Here is a 22,794-nt window from a genome sequence, read left to right on the forward strand (position 1 = left end):
TATTCTGGATCAAAATATGAGTCACAATGGCCTGGAAACACAGATCCACAAATACCATAGTCTAGTGTACCAACAGTTTTATTAAGTTTTTATAGTAACAGAACAGAACAAAATCCTAAACGAAGGCATTTTTCAAGTATGCTAGTGGAAACAACAGATAGACTTGTTACAGCCAAGTTAGAAATCTCTGCTATGTGTCATAGCTTTATATATCTCTGGTCTCCAATGTCATTCTCAGAGAATGGGTATGAATTGTCCCAACATAAATTCTGAGAAACACTTAAGGAATAAAGGCTAAAAGAACAAAGTAGCTAAAACCATCCAGTGGAAAAAAGACAGCATTTTTAACAAATGGTGCTGGTTCAACTAGTGGTCAGAATGTAGAACAATGCAAATTGATCCATTCTTATCTCCTTGTACAAAGCTCAGTTCCAAGTGGATCAAGGACCTCAACATAAAGCCAGATACACTGAACCTTATAGAGGAGAAAGTAGGGAAGAGCCCTGAGCACATGGGCACAGGGGAAAAATTCCTGAACAGAACACCAATGGCTTGTGCTGTAAGGTCAAAAATCAACAAATCGGACCTCATAAAATTGCAAAGCTTCTATAAGGCAAAGGGCATTATCAATAAGACAAAAAGACAACCAACAGATTCGGAAAAGCTCTTTGCCAATCCTACATTCGATAGATGGCTAAAACCCAATATATACAAAGAACTCATGAAGTTAGACTCCAGAGAACCAAATAACCCTATTAAAAATGGGGTACAGAGATAAACAAAAAATTTTCAACCGAGGAATATCAAATGACCAAGAAGCACCTAAAGAAATGTTCAACATCCTTGGTCATCAGTGAATTGCAAATCAAAACAACCCTGAGATTCCACCTCACACCAGTTAGAATGATTAGGATAAAAAACTCAGGTGACAGCAGATGCTGGTGAGGATGTGGAGAAAGAGGAACACTTCTCCACTGCTGGTGGGGATGCAAACTGGTACAACCCACCCTGGAACTCAGTTTGGTGGTTCCTCAGAAAATTGGACATAGTATTACCTAAGGACGCAGCTATACCACTTCTGTGCATATACCCAGAAGATGCTCCAACATGTAATAAGAACACAAGTTCAACTGTGTTCATACCAGTCTTTATAATAACCAGGAGCTGGAAAGAACCCAGATGTCCTTCAACAGAGGAATGGATACAGGAAATGTGGTACATTTACACAATGGAGTACTACTCAGCTATTAAAAACAATAAATTTATGAAATTCTTAGGGAAATGGATGGATCTGGAGAATATCATCCTGAGTGAGGTAACCCAATCACAAAAGAACACACATGGTATGCACTCTCTGATAAGTAGTTATTAGCCCAGAAATCTGGACACAGGAAGAACAACCCACAAACCACAAGAAACTCAAGAAGGAAGACCAAAATGTGGACATTTCATTCCTTCTTAAAAGGGGGAACAAAATACCCATGGAATAGTTGCAGAGGCTAACTATGGAGCAGAGACTGAAGGAAGGACATCCCAGCCTGATATAGCTGTCTCCTGAGAGGCTCTGACAATACCTGACTAATACAGAAGTAGAGGCTCACAGTCATCCATTGAATTCTGTACAGGGTCACCAATGAAGGAGTTAGAGAAAGGACCAAAGGAACTGAAGGATTTGCAGCCCCTTAGGATGAACAACAATATGAACTAACTAGTAACCTCACAGCTCCCAGGGACTCAACCACCAACCAGGGAGTACACACGGTGAGACTGATTGCTCTAGCAGCATGTGTATAGTAGAGGATTGCAAAGTCGATCATCAATGGGAGGAGAGGCTCTTGGATATGTGAAGGTTCTGTGCTCCAGTGTAGGGGAATGCCAGGGCCAATAAATGGGAGAGGGTGGGGTAGCAAGCAGGGGGAGGTGGGAGGCAACAGGGGTTTGTTCTTCTTGGGTTTTTGTTTGTTTTTTTTTTTTCTTTTTGGAGGGGAAACTGGGAAAGGAGAAATCATATGACATGTAAATAAAGACAATATCTAATAAAAATATATATGTATAAAATGATGAATTCATGAAATTCTTAGGCAAATGGATAGAACTAGAAAATATCATTCTGAGTGAGGTAATCCAATCGCAAAAGAAAACACATAGTATGTACTCACTGATAAGTGGATACTAGCTCAAAAGCTCCAAATAACCAGGGTACAAGTTACAGACCACATGGAGCTCAATAAGAAGGGAGACAAAAGTGTGGGTGTGTCCATCCTTCTTAGATGGAGAACAAAATACTCACAGGAGCAAATATGGAGAAAAAGTATAGAGCAGAGACTAAAGTAAAGGCCAATCAGAAACTGTCCCACCTGGGAACTCATCCCAAACACAGTTACCAAACCCAGACACTTTTGTGGATGCCAAGAAGAGCATGCTGAAAGGAGCCTAATATGGCTTCTCTTGAGAGGCCCTGACAGACACTTACAGATACAGAGGCAGATATTAGCAGCCAACCATTGAACTGAGCATGGTGCCCCTAATAGAGGACCTAGAGAAGGGGCTGAAGGAGTTAAAGGCTTTGCAACTCCATACGAAGAACAAAAATATCATCCAAGCAGACCACTGAGAACTCCCAGGGACTAAGCTATTAACGAAGGAGTGCACATGGCTCCAGCTGCATATGTAGCAGAGGATGGTCTTGTCATGCATCAATAGGAGGAGAGGTCCTTGGTCTTATGAAGGCTCTATAATATGCCCCAGTGTAGGGGAATCGAGGGTGGGGAGGTGGGAGTGGGTGGGTTGGTGGAGGAACACCCTCATAGAAGCAGGGGGATGGAGGATAGGATAGGGGGATCCAGGAGGGAGGGAAAATGCAAAATGTAAAAAGCTCCTAACCCAAAACATCCAGAAAATCCAGGACACAAGGACAAGACCAAACCTAAGGATAATAGGTATAGAGGAGAATGAGGACTTAAAACTTAAAGGGCCAGTAAATATCTTCAATAAGATTATAGAAGAAAACTACTCTAACATAAAAAAGAGATGCTCATAAATATACAAGAAGCCTGCAGAATTCAAAATAGTTTGGACCAGAAAAAAATTCCTCCCGCTACATAATAGTCAAAACACCAAATGCAGAAAACAAAGAAAGAATATTAAAAGCAGTGAGGGAAAAAGTCAAGTAACATATAAAGGCAGGCCTATCAGAATTACACCAGACTTCTCCCCAGAGACTATGAAAACCAGAAGATCCTGGGTTGATGGCATATAGACCCTAAGAGAACATAAATTCCAGCCCAGGCTTCTATACCCAGCAAAACTCTCAATTACCATGGTTGGAGAAACCAAAGTATTCCATGATAAAATGAAATTTACACAATATCTTTCCACAAATCAGGCCCTTCAAAGGATAATAAATGGAAAACTCCAACACAAAGAGGAAAACTACATTGTAGAAAAAGTAAGAAATTAATCTTCCAACAAAATTAAAAGAAGACAGCCACATTAACAGAATTACAACTCTAACAACAAAAATAACAGGAAGCAACAATTACTTTTCCTTAATATCTATTAATATCAATGGACTCAATTCCCCAATAAAAAGACATAGACTATTAGACTGGCTATATAAACAAGACCAACATTTTGTTGCATACAGGAAACCTACCTCAGTGACAAAGACAGACACTTCCTCAAAATAAAAGGATGGAAAAACAAATTTCCAAGCTAATGGCCCCAAGAAACAAGCTGGAGTAACCATTCTAATATCGAACAAAAAATATGCTTAACCTACAAGACGTTTAGCCTACAGTGATCAAAAAAGATAAGGAGGGACACTTCACACTCATCAAAGGTAGAATCTACCAAGATGAACTCTCAAATCTTAACCTCTATGCTCTAAATACAAGAGCAAATACATTCATAAAAGAAACTTAAACTCAAAGCACACATTGCACTGCACACAATAATAGTGGGAGACTTAAACACCCCACTCTCTGCAATGGATAGATCATGGAAACAGAAACTAAAGAAAGACACAGTGAGACAAACAGAAGTTATGAAACAAATGGTTTTAACAGATATCTATAGAACTTTTTACCCTAAAACAAAAGGATATACTTTCTTCTCAGCACCTCATGGTACCTTCTCCAAAATTGACCATATAACTGGTCACAAATCAGACCTCAACAGATTCAAGAAATTGAAATAATTCCCTGCATCCTATCATATCACCATGGACTAAGGCTTGTCCTCAATAACAACATAAACAATAGAATGCCCACATTCACATGGGTGCCACACACCTTTAATCCCAGCACTTGGGAGGCAGAGGCAGGCAGATTTCTGAGTTCGAGGCCAGCCTGGTCTACAGAGTAAGTTCCAGGATAGCCAGGGCTACACAGAAAAACCCTGTCTTGAAAAACCAAACCAAAACAACAACAATAACAACAAAACAACACTCTACTCAATGATAACTTGGTAAAGGAAGAAATAAAGAAAGAAATTAAAGACTTTCTAGAGTTTAATGTAAATGAAGACACAACATACCCAAACTTATGGGACACAATGAAAGCAGTCCTAAGAAGAAAACTCATAACTCTAAGTACCTCCAAAAAGAAACTGGAGAGAGCATACACCAGCAATTTGACAGAACATCTGAAACTCTGGAACAAAAAGAAGCAAATTCACCCAAGAGGAGTAGGCAGGAAATAATCAAACTCAGGGCTGAAATCAACCAAATGGGGAAAAAAAAGAGAACTATACAAACAATTAACCAAACCAGGAACTAGTTATTTAAGAAAATCAACAAAATAGATAAACCCTTAGCCAGACTAACTAGATGGCAAAGAGACAGTATCCCAATTAACAAGATCAGAAAAGAAAAGGGAGACATAATAACAAAAACTGAGGAAAAAAAATCATGAGATCCTTCTACAAAAGCCTATACTCAACAAAACTGAAAAACCTGGATGAAATGGACAATTTTCTAGACAGATACCAGGTACCAAAGTTAAATCAAGATCAGATAAACAATCTAAATAATCCCTTATCTGATAACAAAATAAACAGTCATTAATAGTCTCCCAACCAAAAAAAGCCAAGGACCAAATGGGTTTAGAGCAGAGTTTTATCAGACCTTCAAAGAAGACCTAATACCAATACTCCTCAAACTATTCCACAAAATAGAAACAGAAGGTACTCTACCCAATTCATTCTATGAATTCTGTAGGCTTCTTGTATATTTATGAGCATCTCTTTTTTATGTTAGAGTAGTTTTCTTCTATAATCTTGTTGAAGATATTTACTGGCCCTTTAAGTTTTAAGTCCTCATTCTCCTCTATACCTATTATCCTTAGGTTTGGTCTTATCCTTGTGTTCTGGATTTTCTGGATGTTATGGGTTAGGAGCTTTTTACATTTTGCATTTTCTTTGACTGTTGTGTAAATGTTTTCTGTGGTATCTTCTGCACCTGAGATTCTCTCTTCTATCTCTTATATTCTGTTGGTGATGTTTGCATCTATGGGTCCTTACTTCTTTCCTAGGTTTTCTATCTCCAGAGTTGTCTCCCCTTTGTGAATTCCTAATTGTTTCTACTTCCATCTTTAGGTCCTGGATGGTTTTGTTCAATCCTTCACCTGTTTGGTTGTGCTTTCCTGTAATTCTTTAAGGGATTTTTGGGTTTCCTCTTTAAGAGCTTGTGCCTGTTTACCTGTGTACTCCTGTATTTCTTTAAGGGAGTTATTCATATCCTTCTTAAATTCCTCTATCACCATCATGAGATATTATTTTTAGATCCAAATCTTGCCTTTCCAGTATGTTGGGGTATCCAGGACTTGCTGTGGTGGGATTACTAGGTTCTGATGATGCCAAGTAGGTTTCTGTTGGTAAGATACTTGCATATGCCTTTCACCATCTGTTAATCTCTGGTGTTAAATGTTGCTGTCTCTGCCTGGAGCATATTCCTCCTGTGAGTCTATAAGCCTGTGTCAGCACTCCTGGGAGACCAGCTCTCCCCTGGTAAGACTCATGTACAGAGGGCTGTGGATCAGCATCCCTCCTGGGTGCTGATTGAGGAATGAAGCACCCTGTCCCAGTTGCTCTGCAGTTACTGTAGCCTATGTCTCCCGGCTGGTCCCACCTTAGAAAGTCACTGGAGGGGAAATGGCGATCTGGCCTGAGTCCCTAGGTCAGAGCACTCCCTGGAGACAAGCTCTCCACTTGAGGGAAAGGTGCACAGAGGGCTGTGGATTAGCTGGCCTTCCTAGTTGTAGATAGAGATAGAAAGGATCCTGTCCCAACTGCCCTGCCGCTTCTGTGGCCTGTGTGTCTTCAGCATTCTTAATAGCAGTGCTCTGGCCCTTCACAGGGACAAAATGGACTTTTGGTTTAAAAAATAATGCAATAAAGGCAAAACATGTACCATTTCAGGACTCAGTGCATATTCAGGTTTTCTGCTACAGTCCCCAGAAACTAGGACCAAGAGATAGACTACTTTGCCCAAATGATACAATTCATGCATCTGTGACACACAGAGGTGTGGCTGAAACTCCTAAGGGTACAGAAGGATTTCCCCTCTCCCCTAATGATTTTTAGCTGTGCTGGAGGGCAGAAGTGATGCGTGTGATCATGCCTTGGATGTTGTTTCTCCCTAACTCTAATCCCTAACTGTCTCTCCGAAACGTTGCCTTTGTTTTTCCTTTTCTGTGTTAATCATTCAGTGTCCTTTCTCCAAGAGGAGGAGGAGTGAATTGTTTAATTTATGAGAATATTATACCATGATAATATATTTCTTTGCCTGAAATGTATTCTTAAGCATTACCTTGGTTGGTACTTTAATTGAATTGGATAGAGAAGGCACATTGAAATTGTTAAGGTTAACGACCCAATGATTTACAAGACAAGGCACATTTACTGGCAAATAGATTTTAGTAATTGTTCCACTCCTTGGTGAGAATAACAGTGAGTGCATTGATTCTCCACATCCTGAAGCTAGAGTTTACACTGAGAAACAGGGCCCAGCATCCTCTGGCAGTTACAGAGGAGCCTACTCAGGATCAATGAAATTAGCAGACCCCTTAAGATCTTACTAAGAGTGATTTGACCAGGAAAGCCTACAGGTGCCCTCAGGCGGAATGAATGTTTTCAAGGTAAAAATGGTTCAGACTGCTTGCACATTCAAAACTACCTTGTTTATTTTTCTAATTTTATAAAGGTATGAGTGATGACTAAAAAACAGTATATATTTAGAGTGTGACATTTAGAGTGCAACGTGACACTTTTATGAGGGTCTACATGGTAAAATAATCACCACTGTCAAGCTAATTAAGATATCTACAAGCTCATATTGTTAGTGTGTATGTGAGCGTGTGTGTGTGTGTGTGTGTGTGTGTGTGTGTGTGTGTGTGTGTGTATGCATGCATGTGTTTCATCATGATCACCTTGCTAGGCATTTGGCTTCCAAGAGTGAGTCACAACTAAAAGTTCTGCCCTTTCAATTGTATCTGACATGTGTTTATGGGGAACTGTGTAGTGTTTTCATACATGTATACAAATTACATAATGTTTAAATCAAGGTAAGCAATTCTGGCGTCTCAAATGTTTTTGTTTATATTTTATTGTGATGAAACATTAAACTTTTTTTCCCTCCATTTTTGCCATATAAAGTACACTATTCACAATCTCTCAGCTGTGCACAGAAGACAGTATTTATTTAACTTACTTATTATGGAAATGTATACTCCATTTCTCTGGTACCTTCGGGTCTTGGTACTTGTCACACATCTCTGTGACTATGAATTTGATCCTAAGAGTTTCTCTGTATAAAAGAGATTATGCAGTGTCTCTTCTGTGTCAACTTCTTTACTTAAGGTCCCAGAGCTTCATCAGTATCACAGACAAAAGTTCCTTTTTAAAGCTGAATAATATCCCACTGCATATAAATTTTAATTTGTTGCCTATTATTCTGTCATTAGACATTTAGATTGTTTCCATAGGTTAGCATTCATGCACAATGCTGTACCAAACATGGAAGTGAAAATGTCAATATGAGTTTATTTTTTGTTCTAATTGAAAGAACATAAGTTACACTTGATAGCTCTAACATTTCCTTTTGGGATTTAGTTAGGCAGTTTAAGGAAAATGCTTACATAACCCAGTGGTAGGAAACAGTTTGACATCTGTCAAAGAAAAAAAAAAACCTTTTGATTGTACTTTGACAAGGAAATAGTTCAATTCTGAGGTCTATTATGTTGGCTCCCAGTGCCCCTCAGCAATGTGAGCTGAGCCCTGCAATATTATCTATGCTACCTTGGCCCCCTAAATATATCTCTATGTCTGCATGTTCTTCTTTGCTTTGCTTGTATATCTTCAAAAATATTGGCAGTGAGCTTCAAATTTTTTTCAAGAGAATCTCCAATTAGCACTTATTAACCATGACAAGAACATAAATAAAGATTAGTCAAGAGACACTGGGGAATGAGTGAGTTGCTATCAGCACCATACACCCTCAAGGCTCCTCACTCTAGGGCCAAGTGGGAATGAGAGTACTGCTTTTCTTCAGTGGCATTCTCTTGGTGACTGAGTGAAGTCAAGACCTAAGAATGGCAAGCCCTTTATTTATTTATTTATTTATTTATTTATTTGTTTATTTATTTATTTTGTCTATGTTAGATGGAGTGTGTGTGTTTGTGTGGACTCATATAAATACACATAAATATACACATACATACACAAACACAGACACATGTATGTATATATATATGTATATATACACATATGTGTATATATATATATATATATATATATATATATATATATATAGACTAGGATAAGAAAGATAGGATAGAAAACATGTTGTTAAAACCAGTAGGACATAGTGTCATCAATAGATGTCATTAAAAGTAAAATGTAGGCACAGTGTGGTGTTGTACACCTTTAATTTCAGCACTCAAGATTCCTATGTGTTCATAGCCACCCTGGTCTACATAGCAAGTTCCTGGCCAGCCAAAGAGACCTTGTTTCACAAAAGCCTACTAAGTAACTAAAATAAAATAGAAGGCAGTTTTCTGATCAAATGTAATCTTTCCACATGCTACCTGTCTCTCAGGATCGTATTATTATTATTATTTTTAAATTTTTAAATGGAATCAGAGGAAACCCCTCTGGACCCGCCATCTATTGAGGAAATAAAAAATGTGTGATGCTCTATTGTCTACAAATCCTTCCTAGCCTGGCAGTCTCATTCATTCACTGCTATAGAGTTCTCTGAATTTTGTGTGATCTTTCTTCTTTAAAGAGACACATGTCCCCTCTTAGCTCTAAATTATTCAGATGTTCATAATATCCACTCATTTTATTAGAGTATTCCACATAGATTTGCAACCTATAGAATATGTCACAATTGGTTTGACTACTGGAGAACTGGCAGACATTTAAGTCATCTTCAGCTTAGGGCATCACTGATAACCTTATAAGCATTTTGATGGATGCCTTGCATCACAAAGCAGCAGCAGCAGCAGCAGCAGCAGCAGCAGCAGCAGCGCTCTCAGATTAATATGTAGGTGAGGGTTTGCTGGTTCACAAGCTGTACACATGTTCAGTTTTATAGCCAAATGCCAAATTGCTTTTTCAGTGGGAATGAATAAAGGTTCCTATTGCCCCATGCCAGGTCTGATATCAGAAGATGTGGCTTGTGTTCCTGGTGTTTGCTCCTCTGATGATGGCATTTTAGTGCACTGATAACATACAATTGGTTTGGAGTAGTTGTAAGATTGAGCACCTTCTTATAGCAGCCAAGCTTCTTCTGCAGAAAACCTTTCTCATTTTCTTATGCTGAGTTTTGTTCTTGGTTACTAACTCAAAGAATTTGTCCAGCAGGAATGCAATGATAAGTGCATATGTTCTGCCAATTTTATAGTAGACACACTAAGAAAATAGAATAAAACTGTAATTGTTGGTTTACATTATTTATCTAGCATCACCTAAACTAGCACCATTAATATTAAATATTAATTAATACAATTAATATTAGACTGTTAATGAGGCCTTTGAAATATAGCAAACACTTCATACTCATGGTATATCTCCATTTGTGCTAGCTGTATTTTAATGAATCAAAGGCTGTGGTTAGGTCCTTCATAGATACAATATAGAAATGTGGAGATTGTTTGGACTGTGTTACTTTTACTCCTACATTTAGCCTGTAGTTTTACCCTTTTTTTTTAGTTTCTTTTTATCCTCAAATTTTATTAGTATAAATTAATTGTATGAGATTGCTTCAGTAGGTTATTTCTTAATATATACATATATTATGACTTTATCATTCTAATAACTGATTATTGTACCCTGTGCTCTTCCCACTACTTCTCCTTTTCTAACCTCCACATCTTTCTTATATTCTCATAAATTATCTCTATTTACCATTAGTTACTATTGTTATATGTAATTTAAATGTAAATCATTAAATACAATGTACTGTGCCCATTTTATGTTACTTCTATGTGTATATATTTAAGGTCTGGATAACCAGTTAGGGTACTCATAGAGGGGAAAGACTGATTCTCCCTCTTTAGCAGTCATTAGTCACCTATAGCTTTTCATCTAGAGGTGGGGCCTTATGAGATTTCCACCATTCACATTGGCATGCCAACTGATATTGTCATTGTTTGGGCTACTGTCTTGTTAAGATTTCAGAGGTGCAGTTTCCCTGGCATTTATAGAAGATAAGTTTCATAGCAAATTTCCTTGTTTTCTGGCTTTTACAATTTTTCCACCCATTCTGCCAAGGAGTTCTCTGAACTTTAGGTATAAGGGTTGTCTTGTTGACGTATGAGTTGGGACTGTGCACCCTGTTGTTACTAGTTCTCTATATTTGAACAAGTTTTTATTTTTGTAGTTGTCTCCCTCTGCTTCTAAAGAGAGTTTCTTTGATGAGGGTTGAGAGCTATATATTTAGCTGTCAGCATAAGGATTTAGTATTTAGGAATTATCCTGGCATAGGAACGTGCTGGTAATAGGTTCTTCTCTAAGCCCACGACCTCACCAAGTCATGGGTAGTTGACAAGGTTTAGAGTACTTGACATGAGTTCCTTCTAAATGTGTTGCTCTTAAACCTAATTAGAGAGTATTGGTTACTACCAAAATAGAAGTGCCACTATAGAACCTTTGAGGATAATGTGCTGCTCATTGTTGTATTTCATAGGTATCATACTTACTGATACTTTTGATCAGTTGATTGCTTTTCTCTCTTAGTATATTTCATAGTCCCTTCCAATACTATGAGAGCTAGTCCTTAATGAGGAGACTTCCAGGTCAGTTCCAGCTCAATTCCTTCAAGTTCATGTACAAAATACATGGTATGGTATCGTCAGAAAGAAAAGGATTTACCCTCAAGTTCTGGTAGACAACCAAGGGCAATGGCAATAAAATATTGTTTTGGTAGTCTTTTGGACACCCCAGGCCAACAGTTAGAAAGCAGGTTTCTAATGTCTGGACTTGAGTTCTTGTTGGATAGTCTATGGAGGAACATTATCATCCTAGCTACCTATTTTATTTAGAATGCTCTCTCTCTCTCTCTCTCTCTCTCTCTCTCTCTCTCTCTCTCTCTCTCTCTCTCTCTCTCTCCATATATACATATATATGTATATGTATCTACATGTATATGTATATATGTATGTGTGTAAATGTGCGTGTGTGTATGTGTGTGTGTGTGTGTGTGTGTGTGTGTGTTTCAAGGCTGACTAGTCTGAATTGGAAAGCCAATAAGGATGCTCATCCCCAAGAGAGGCTAATTCTTTCTTGATATTTGGTTATTTAATTGATATATTAGGAATATTGTCCACTCAGCCCCATAACTGCCAAGCATCAGCAAAGAAGGTAATATTTCAAGGTGGGAAAAATTGTGGTTGCCAAATAACAACAGGGCATATCAGCTTAATTACCCCCTTTCTCTCTCTCTTTCCTTCCCTCTCCTCCTCTCTCCTCTTCTCTGATCCTCTCTTTTCTTCCCTGATTTTCTCTCTTTCTCCTCCTGTTATCTATCGCCCTTCTTGTGCATGCACTTGTGTGTGCATGTGCGTGCATGTGTTCATGTGTGTGTGTGTGTGTGTGTGTGTGTGTGTGTAGTTAGCCTTTTCTACCTTTATTTATTAAGGCAAAGGCTCTTTCTCTACTGTCCAGGCTGCCCTGACGCGACTCAGTTTAAATGATGCTACTGTTCAGTCTCCTAAGTTTAGCACTTATATTTCACCTTCAGGGGAAAAAAAAGTTTTTTGGGGGGGAGGGCTGTGGATGAGCAGAACTATATTTCAATTTTTGCATGTTATACACTTATACAACAAATTATTAATATATCTGAAATCCCAGTGTAAGTGGCACCATGTATTTTTGTTTGATAAACTCGACAAGCTTAAGCAGGGCCATCATTAGTACTTCTTCATTACTTGGAGCTGGGCATTAGTGTTTAGGTGGAATGTCCTTATGTGGCTTGTGGTCCAACCTCCCATTTTAACAACTTTGCAAAGTGAGACCCAGAGACACAGAACAATTAATGGAGAGTACACCTGGCTGCTTCTTCTTGTTACTTTTCTCTTTCTTATATTTCTGAGTGTATGATGGCATTCAGCAACTTTTCCTTGTGGAGAATTTAGCTCCTGACACCAGAGATTTACTGAGAGATTATCTTGTGCAGGTGATTATGTGGGCACTCTCAGACTTGATCAGGTCTTAAAAAGTGCTCAAGATTCTAAAAGGTCTCCTTCTGCACTGGAGCTGAAGGCCATAGGGCAAGAAGCAGCCTTCAAGGGTTTCTGATGAGATGACGTGCTTGTCAAAGCCTGCAGTTACTATGGTGACACAGACCAGAGACACAGACAGAAGCATAGAAATCTTCAGATTAACAAAGAATAAAAAGTGATGAGGGGGAAGAAAAGAGTAATTGATGAGGAAAGCTATTGCCATTCCCTGGCATCAGTAGGGGCTGAAGGGCATAAATGCAGGGAAGAAGAAAGGGCCCAGTGGGAGAGGCAGGCAGTGTAACAAGACTTCATATCAGAATATGTTTTCTAAAATGAGGACTCTTCGGCTGAGCAAAGGCTCCCACGGGCCTCTTAGATTGACGAAGAGTCCCATCACTGGAGTCATTTAAAACCAGAAGTGAACAAAGCAATTGAAAGTGAACTGCTGGGAACACTCCTTAGATATCTTTTGGGAGGGACTTGATGATCTGATAGGTTTCCTCCTTCTCTTGATGCCTATGAATCGCTGGTTCATTTGAAAACATGATGGTTAAAACTCTCAGGGAACCAGAACTTGAGAATTTAATTGAAAATAATTTCTATAGAAGCGAAGCATGCTCTAGAAACTCATTGTGTGGGGGTGCTTTAGGCAGGAGGTATGTGCACACACAATCCAGAATAAGGTGAGGCAGTAGTGACAGCTCTTTGCCAGCATAAGGTTTGTTTCAACCTTGATAAATAAATGTATACTATTCCTGACCCGTAATTTCAAATTATTTTTCTGACACTTAGATGATTATGTCTATTTGATTCCATTTCTCTAGCTTAGTAGTAGGTTCAAGAAAATAGCTCTTCTGGCTTACTTCAAAGCTCTAAACACACATTGTAAGTATCCTTGCTCTGTGAAAATACATCCACTCTGGTGTCTGGTGAGGGCATGAACATTGACTTCCTGATGTTCTACACCACGCTTGGATGACCTTCCCAAACTTTTACCACGAATCTGAAAGGCAAATCTAGCTGTGTGGAGCATTTCTGAAGAAATGCTGGTGTGGTAGGGGGGACAGGGCACATTAGATAAATGCTCATGAGTTTGGCCTCACAGGAGATGAATTATGTAAGTGCTCAACCTGTTAAAAGGCCTTGATTACTGTCCCATTATTTTGCTACATTGGTTCTAATATTCCTGGTAATAGATGTTTTTAAAAGGCAATTTTAGTGGCAGCTGTTATCTTCCACTTAGTATTGTGCTTACCTTTGGTGGCGTGAAATCTTAACTCTTTTGATTATATTTGTTTTGCCTCAGTACTTTCCCCTCTATTCCTGCCTGTCCGGTCCTAGTGGCTCTGCCTGCTGGCCTCCACCTTCCCTCTCTATATCTGTTCTTCAGACTGAAGGCACATTAAACTGCCAGAGCAGAGCCTTGATCCTATCACTCATTTGCTCAAAACCTGCCAGCTGCAGCCCATTCTGCTGAAGGCTTTCCTGTACATTAGGCATCACTCCTCCCTTATCTTTGCTCCCCATTCCATCTGTGAGGTTGTTTATATTTATCATTAAATGGACTCACTTTTAAAAACTTAAATGTATTATGAAAGGAAACTTTATCTTTAAGTAAATGGAAAACCAGTACCATCTATCATAATAGAAGCTCAATATGAAAACATGCCATGAGAACAAAACAGAGTATGATTCCCATGCTAGATGTGGGTTGGTTGCAGCTCCACATCTGTGATTTGATCTCTCCATGTTCACAAAGGTCTGCAATGATTTCGGCATGTTACAATTGTCCTTCCAGATGCATGCCACGCTCTTCTCTTTTGCTCAAGCTCAAGTATCCAGGCCCTGTGAATAAATCACAGTTTTTCCTTAATTCCTGGTCTTCAATGGAGGTCTGTCTCTGGCAACCCCAGCAGTGTTCACAGGGGAGTGTTCTCTAGGGCTTTTTCTCCTCAAATCTCCATTGGAGATTCACCATAGATTGATAGTGTCCCCAAACTAAAGATTGCTGCCTATGTCAATGTAATTTATGATGTGTGGCTGAGCACTTAATTCTTAACATCTGAAAGTGGTAACAGGGTGCCTTTAATATGCCAAAACCACTGTACCTGCCCTTCTCATTTTCCTATGCCCATATTCAATCATTACTTCCTTTATGATAACATCCTGGGTTGTCCTAATTTGTAGAGACCTTGAAAAATACAGTGCTCATGGATTGGATTTATATCAGATGAAACTCTGTATTTGGCTTCATCCAAATGTATTAACTTTTGCTCTAGTGCGTGTGTCATATTTAAATACTAAAAGCTGGGTTCAACTTTTTAATCCCATGAAAGGATATTGTCATACTGCCTTCTCTACTCTGCCCAGACTGATGTATTTGCCTCTGTTAATAAGGTCCCCCAATCCTGTATCATTTGCCAAGAAAAGAGAGTTAAATTCGCATAGACCCCTAGCAGTCTTACCTGCATGCAGGCCTATTGGTCTTTTGGAGCATCCTGACACCTCATGGCTCTTCCTTCTAAGACACTTACCTTGTTTCAGCTGGTTTTATGACAATGTCTCCCTTCATTGTGCAGAAAACGTTTTTTCATGCACCCATATAGCAAATAGTATGAAACCAGTAGAGTACCAAGTCCATGATTAGTGTTAAATATATTGTTATATGTAAAATAATGGAATGCCTGGCCCTTGGAGCTGAAAGCCTAAATAAAACTATAAAATCTTTTGTTACAAAAACCTTTGGAAGAGCCCTGAGCTCTGGTATTCCTATCAGTACTTTATTTATGCGAGATAATTATAGAGTAGTTGAAGAGCTTTGATCCATTATTCCTTCCCCACCATGATAATGAAGCCTATGCAGTTACAAGGAAAACAAACCTTTTCCCCTTTAAATTGCTTAAATTCTGATATATTATTCACTGTGACACTACAGTAAATGACATACTTTCAATTTTATGGCTGTTTTGAAAATAGTGTGCTAAGCTTCAGTCTCCTCATCTCCAAAATGGGTTATCTCTATATATTTTCCTTATAGAGTTGTAATAAATTAAGATAATACATGCAAAGGCTCATAATAAATCCCAATGCCAATCAAGCATTTTGTCTATTCCATTTGTAGCTGAGAATGGAATGCTCATTAGCTAATGAAAGCTTAGCTACTGACTATCCAAGAAAAGGCAAGGATCATGTAACCTGCAATTCATGTGAAAACTATTTCAAGGATTAGAGCTGTGATTGCATGTGAGCTTTGAGGAATCATATCACAGGAGGAACCAAGGAAAGATCTAGAAGGTATGTTGAGTAAACAGGACTTTCTATAGGAAGAGTCAAATTAGATAATCCATGGCCATATCCCAAAAAACTTCTGTACATGAGTCACTTTCTTGGATATTTTATAGATGAGCAAAGGACAACATTAAGGAATTTGTCAACAAATATCTAGTATGTGGAATCCATTCTGCATACATAGCACCTCAGATTTGGTGTGAATGATGGCAGCATGTGTAATCTATATTTTAAAAAGGTACTATCACACTTGCCCTGAGATAATTTACAACAGATACATTAACATAATGGCATACCTTTTCCTCCTGATTAAAGGAATGTAACTGGTAACATGGCAGCATCCGAGCTGTAGCTCCACTTCCACTATTACTTTCTAGGTACCTAAGGGCAGAGGATATTAGCTACTGTGTTTGCCTGGCTCATTCATCTTGAGTAACAGGACAGATCTCTATTTCAAGGGCATGGAGAGGAGGACAAAGAAAGTCCCTGGCTCACCAGAAAGAACTCACCTCAAGGGAAAGCCCATGCAGAACATTAGAGTAGAGGCTAATTTCTTTGGTACCACTTTCAATCCTCCTGCTTGGTATGTGTAGCATTAGAGTGATGATATTTTACATTCTGACAAAACTCTGAAGTAAGAGCAGCTCTCCCTTAAGTCATGTGAGGAAACAGAGAGCCAATGCAAGCATGTACCTGGCCCAAAGATAGCTAATTAATAAATGGTGGAGCTAGAATTCAGATTCAGGCCAACCCACAGAGTAGCTGCTTCTCTGCTCTCTTGTGTTGCCTCTTCAGACAATCCTGCTCTATGTATTTGATGAGGTTGTTCTAACATGCAAGGGGCTGGTCATATTCAGCACAATGGGTGGTAGTGTCAGGATACTTCAGACTCATACCGTTCTATCCTGGAAGAGTATAACATTTAGTTGTAGAGCATTGTAGAGCTCTACAGTGTAGAGTTGTTTGCATTATAGAGCACAATATCTTTCCACATCACTCTTCAGTGTGTCTTCCCTGTTTGTGTTCTTTTGGTACATTTGTTTGCCTGTTTCCTATAACATCCTCGACAAGACTCTAAACTCAATGAGAGTGAGATCAGTTAGCAGGAGCCACTTCTTTCTCTACTAGATGCCTAGCAAGAGCCATCAGTAGAATAAGTGTATTTTATGAGTTGGTAGACATGGTCTACATCTAACACATAGGGTTTCATGATTCTGTTTTTTTTTAAATATCTTGACTCACAGTTTATATAACTTATTCATAGATATCTTCTTAGACTACTAGTGCATTCCTATGGGACTGAGTCTCATTATTACTGTTGAATTTACTACAACAAAATGATGATAAGAATGGACTTTCAAGGGTCTTACTTGGTTCTATGTTAAACTTGCATCTCTGAGCTCTTGTGTCTTGGTCTCTCCTTTCTGGAATATTCAGTGGGCAGTATCGTATTTGGACCTTGATGGATTCTGGCTCACCAGATGCTCATGAAGTAACAAAAGAGAAAATGTAAAAGTGACACTTCAGTTGTCCAAAGGTAAAATCCCAATGTAGATGTGAATCCATTGTTTGATTGGTCTAAAAGCTATGGTCATTTTGACTCCACACCTTCTTGGGCAAGAAATTCAGACCAACATATTGCTATGATCATAAAACCTGAGCGATTCATTTCTCTTTTCAGACCCTAATAAAAGTGAGGCTTATACCACACCTCAGTCTCCTTTCACCCACAGGGGCACAGAAGATGAAATAGAAAAATGCCCTTGGAAGAGTCATACTCTCCACTGCTCTGGTGTTTGCTACTCAAATTGCAGGAGTTCTCAAATGTGTTCATAACCTCAGTGAAATGAAGAAACTCTGCAGACTAAGGCCTGGGTTAAGAGCTTTGCTTTCAAATCCATTAGAATCAGAATGAGCCATGTCTCCCAGCCACATCCTAGCTCAGATGATGGTGTCCACATATGATTGTTCTCAATTGCTTGTGATTCCTTCTATTAATACTGATATTTAAATACTTCTGTTAATACTGATATTTAAAATTGTTTAATTAATGATCTTCTAACACAAATATTTCAAATTAGTGAGCCCAGAAGAGGACCTATATTGTTTAAAGTTTTGTTGGCCTAATGGTAATGACAGAAGAAATATGAAACCTTAAATTCTTAATAATCTGAGTTACACTGAGTATGTCTAAGAACAGACAGAGGTTCAGTTTTTAGAGACTTACAGGGCCATGCCTCACAAGTAGTATTGATAAAATGTATCATGCCACATGACAGCTAATCTATGTAGGAAGGACCTTACATTTGTTTTAAAAGAGCAAGAGAGTTTCCAAGCTTTAGTTTCAATTTATTTAAGATAACACCAATGGTTGTAGCCTGATCTTTGCTCTGACATCTCAGACACTAAAGGGTTTAGATGATGTTTATGAAGTCCCTTCTTTGGGATGGAAGATAAACATTTGTCATCATGTGTTCAAAGGTAGTTTTTTTAATCCTCTTAGGATGTATAAGGTAAAACATCCTTAATTCTGCCCAAAGAAACTTCACACTTTGTATGTAAATACACCCACACACAAACATATACAGTCTGTGTCTATACACACATACAATATTATGTACACAATACAGTCTTATATGTGTACATATGCTTTTACAGTCTTATGTACACATGCAGAGTCTTATATGCTCATATATGTATGCATACACTCATAGTCTTATGACACACACACACATACACTTACTCAGAGTCTACACATGCACACATGTGCCCACATTGACAATACCAGGTAAGAGTAAGCTAGTACACAACTAAACACAAAATGATCTTAGGGATTACTATATGGAAAAAAAGAATAAATCCTGAGAATGTGTTCGTGTGTCCCTGCTTTTTCCCTACCATGATAGACTTCTTGACATTGAATTTGATGGTGATCTAATGGCTTTAACAATAAGAAAAAAGCCCTTCATGTGAAGTTTAGAGAAGAGATTTCTATGTGAAGTGTTGACTTGTCAAATGACAACTGGACTTAACAAACCACATTTCATTAAATAATGTTTACTTTCATAATTTTTCATTTCTAATTTAGTGTATGTATGTGTGATAATAATGATATTTTTATGTAGCTCAACTTTGTAGAATGAGAAATCATATAGTAGGGCCCAATTATAAAACTTTTTCTTTTAAAAGGAGTGATAAAACTTACTAGTGAATCTAACTTCTAGAAACTGTGAGTGAGTGTCTATAAAAATACCTGTTGCCTCCTGAACTCAAGACAATCAGCACCACCTTTGTTGGTATAACTAAATGTCAAATGTGTAAATTAGGCAATTACCTGAGATTTCTAGGCTTTAGGTTTTAAAGCCTTATTATTTTGGATACATTGATATTTATTTTAATATTTATTTTTGTCTATGATTCTAATTCTTTACTATCATCTCAAAAATAATTTTTTAATCTATAACAAGATGTATTTAAATGCTTTATTTTATCTAATGCAAGGAATTTAGAAATGCTACTCAGAATCTATATAATTTATCTATTTTTGAAAGGGTACTTATATGGGAATATATTCCTGAGTTCTAGGCTATGGATTTTTCAACTTACAGATATTTAAAACCCTGATCCCAAAAGATAATACAATTTGTAATATCTCTAACTAATGTGTACCATTTAATAGTCTCTATACTCTATCTGAAATAATGTCTGGATTAAAATGACTTCTCCAGTGAATATAGTCTAACCAAGGCCTCTGTATCCCAAGTCACTGGTTTATATAATTTAGATGCATTAGCATGCTGATAGAACTGGCTAATAATTCAGATCTCAGGGCTCAATTACCCTGAAAATCTGTGGTTAGCTCCCTTCTTTAAGTGAGATTGCCTGTCAGCATTGGTTCAGGTCCATGCTCTGTGTGCCAGAGAGCCTGGCTTTTCATAATAATAGTGGGCCTCATCAGTGGGCTTCCAGTGGGAGCAAATGCACCCCTGCATTAACACATGGAATCCTTGAAAGCTCATTACACATACAGTTATCATTTCATATACATCACAGTTAGGAAAACTAAGATTCTGAAGAACAAATCCTTTACCCAGTGTGAAACATGGAGGAATGGGCAGAGCTGAAACAAAATCTGTCTCACTCCAAAGACTATTACTCCATCAGATTGCTTGCCACACAGACACCAAGGAGCTTAATCTCCTGCTAACTCACATCTAAACAGCACTTTGCCCCCTTAGTTGGGTGCCTATCCACATGGTGCAAAATGCAGTTGGTTCTGGTGGCCAGTGGACTCATGTATAGGTGTGTTCTTTCTCTTCCCCTCTTCTCTCTCCCTTCCCCTATGATCATCTTTTCCATCCCCACATGTCTAAACTAAACTTGTCTTCAAATTTCAAGTTTGGACAATTTGTTGATTTCTGAACCTTTTATAAATGTTTGCAATTGAAACCCCCAGCTGATTCTGTGTTATTGGGTTAATATGAATGTGGGAGACTAACTCCTATATTTGGATTAGGTCCTTAGTATCAGAACTACTGGTTTAAGGAAATAGCTTGTTGAGTTTTACAATGTTAAAATTGGGATTCACAAAACAGACTTCATGCCCCATAGGCCTAAGGACAGGCAGAGGTCCTGCTCAACAGATAGATTGATTGCTGCTGTACCTGTGCTTGCTTGAACCAAAGGAGACCTATAGGAAATCCTCAGGGTGCATCACTCTAGTGCTTTTTGTGACCAGCTTATCTGGTTTGGCAACCTGTGCTGGGTAATAAGTAGATGGGTCCCAGACTATTCCACTGGTAATAAGATGAAAATTCTTTTGGGGAGAGTTAGAAAAAAAGACAAAACAACTGAAGAAAAATTTTAAAAATTAAAAAATGATGACAGGAGACACCTTGATTATTGTGTCTCACATATGTTGGGCTATACAGAGTGCCCAGATTAAGCAGTATGATGTATCTACAAATAAGTTTTCAGATGAGAGCCTGAGATAACTCAGGAGGTGAAGTCATTTTCTCCCAAGCTCAATGACCCAAGTTTGGTTCCTGTAACTCACATAGAATAGAGAATTCTTGAAATATATAATAAGAATTCTTAAAAATAAAAGGATCATGATGAGGTCAACATTTGTACTATTGGACTACTGGGTAACATTACAATGTGCTCCCCATTCCCACTAGAGATGAGCATATTCAATCCTGCATAGCATTACTGAAGCAAAGGGACCAAGCCTCGACGCCCTCCTTTTCCCATTTTCCTTTTCCTGCCTCAGTACTTCAACCGGTACATTTTGTCTGATCATATCGATGGACTGAGATTTACACCATTAGCTCCATTGCTTCTCCAGATTTCGAAAATGAACTCAATGACATTGTTGGCTTTTCTTGGTCTTTGCCTTGGAGATGGCAAGTACTGGAATACTTTACCCTCAATAGAGATGTATGCCAATTCCTGTGTACACGTATGTACACAAATGTATTTGTTGTTCCTGTTCCTTAAATAAACAACTATTGTACATGTGTTATGGAGAACTCCACATGTGAAGAAAACCCTTATGTGGTTGATAGGTTCAGGTGGCAATGCTTTTGATTTGCCATGCTTTCATCTGATATTAGTCAATCTAGCAAACTGGTTCTCCTGGAGAAAGGCATGGGGAGCAGAGGACAGATGTGTGAGGGGTTTTATTGTTATAAGTTGGGTGTTATACTAATGAGATAATAATGGGATTTTCATTCCGATGTTGCAATTATATTTCAACTAAAGTGGAGCCAAACCTCATTCAGATGATATTTCCTTAAGCTTGTAGAGTTAATATTATTAAGGTCAAAAATTGAAAGCATCACACAATATTCACCTGTAACAAAAAATCATAGACTTCAACTAGTACTTTGATTTTGAGTATTTGCTGAAGAATCTAGGTAATTTGTGATACGATTTCCTTCATTCTGTACAGAGGCTGTTTGCTAAACTGCTGAATGAATTCACAGGGGATATGAATTTGTCCTCACATTTAAGATAAATCTAAATAATTTCCAAATTTGACTTCTTTTTTTTCGTCTCTTCTTCTATCAGTCATTCCTCTGCTGAGATTCTCCTTGTCTTAATAAAAGATGATTGTTAGCCTTCAAATTCCCTGGTAAGTTTTTTTTCCAATTAATTGTTACCTTTCATTGGACCTTGACATCAGGTCAAGTGCTCTCTTGCTGGTGTAGCAGGCAAGAATGTTGGAGATTTCAGAAGAAAATTCAACTCACTTACCTTTCTCTTTTCACTAAAATATGTCACTTACTCTGTCTAGGGAAACACTAGCCATCTTGCTTCTTCCCTCATGAGACTTACCCAGTTAACTAACACCTCACTACTCCAAGTGTGGCCTAGGAATCAGTTACACACATCATGAGCTTGTTTGAAATCCACTCTCTTCAGAGATGCACAGCTTTGGAGCTGCTAATCTGATGAGTTGTACATGTTTGATTTTAGGTTCACTGCTCTGGAGAACTTATACAAAGGCTGGGAAGAGGCTAAAATTAAATGAAGGAAAACACTTTATATCTTCCTGTAACTATTCTATGAGCTAAGTAGGTGAGTGGATGGGCCAGTGCTACAATAATTAAAGGTCACAATGAGGGGAAGTTGAACATGTGGGAAGTGCTTCCTCTGTGATTGGGTCAGATCTCAGGAGGTCATTCATTTATCTATGGGGTCTTCCTCCCAAATCTCTTTTTTTTTATTAGATATTTTCTTTATTTACATGTAAATTTCTCCCTTCCCAGTTTCCCCTCTA

At 38.2% G+C, this 22,794-nt stretch overlaps 1 long non-coding RNA gene across 5 annotated transcripts in view; it reads left to right on the forward strand.

Moving 5' to 3' along the window:
• The window catches only part of LOC116072960, a 77,702-nt gene that overhangs the window by 26,156 nt on the left and 28,752 nt on the right, over positions 1-22,794 (forward strand). For 2 of the 5 annotated variants that reach the window (XR_004111606.1, XR_004111603.1), the window contains exons 5-8: positions 15,844-16,016; positions 17,448-17,547; positions 22,083-22,146; positions 22,491-22,592. This is a non-coding gene — a long non-coding RNA (uncharacterized LOC116072960). The remainder of the gene's footprint in view (positions 1-15,843; positions 16,017-17,447; positions 17,548-22,082; positions 22,147-22,490; positions 22,593-22,794) is intronic. The other 3 variants (XR_004111609.1, XR_004111608.1, XR_004111610.1) reach the window with 3 other exon arrangements.

This window comes from Mastomys coucha, unplaced genomic scaffold (assembly GCF_008632895.1).
Source record: "Mastomys coucha isolate ucsf_1 unplaced genomic scaffold, UCSF_Mcou_1 pScaffold10, whole genome shotgun sequence".
Classification (NCBI taxonomy): Eukaryota; Metazoa; Chordata; class Mammalia; order Rodentia; family Muridae; genus Mastomys; species Mastomys coucha.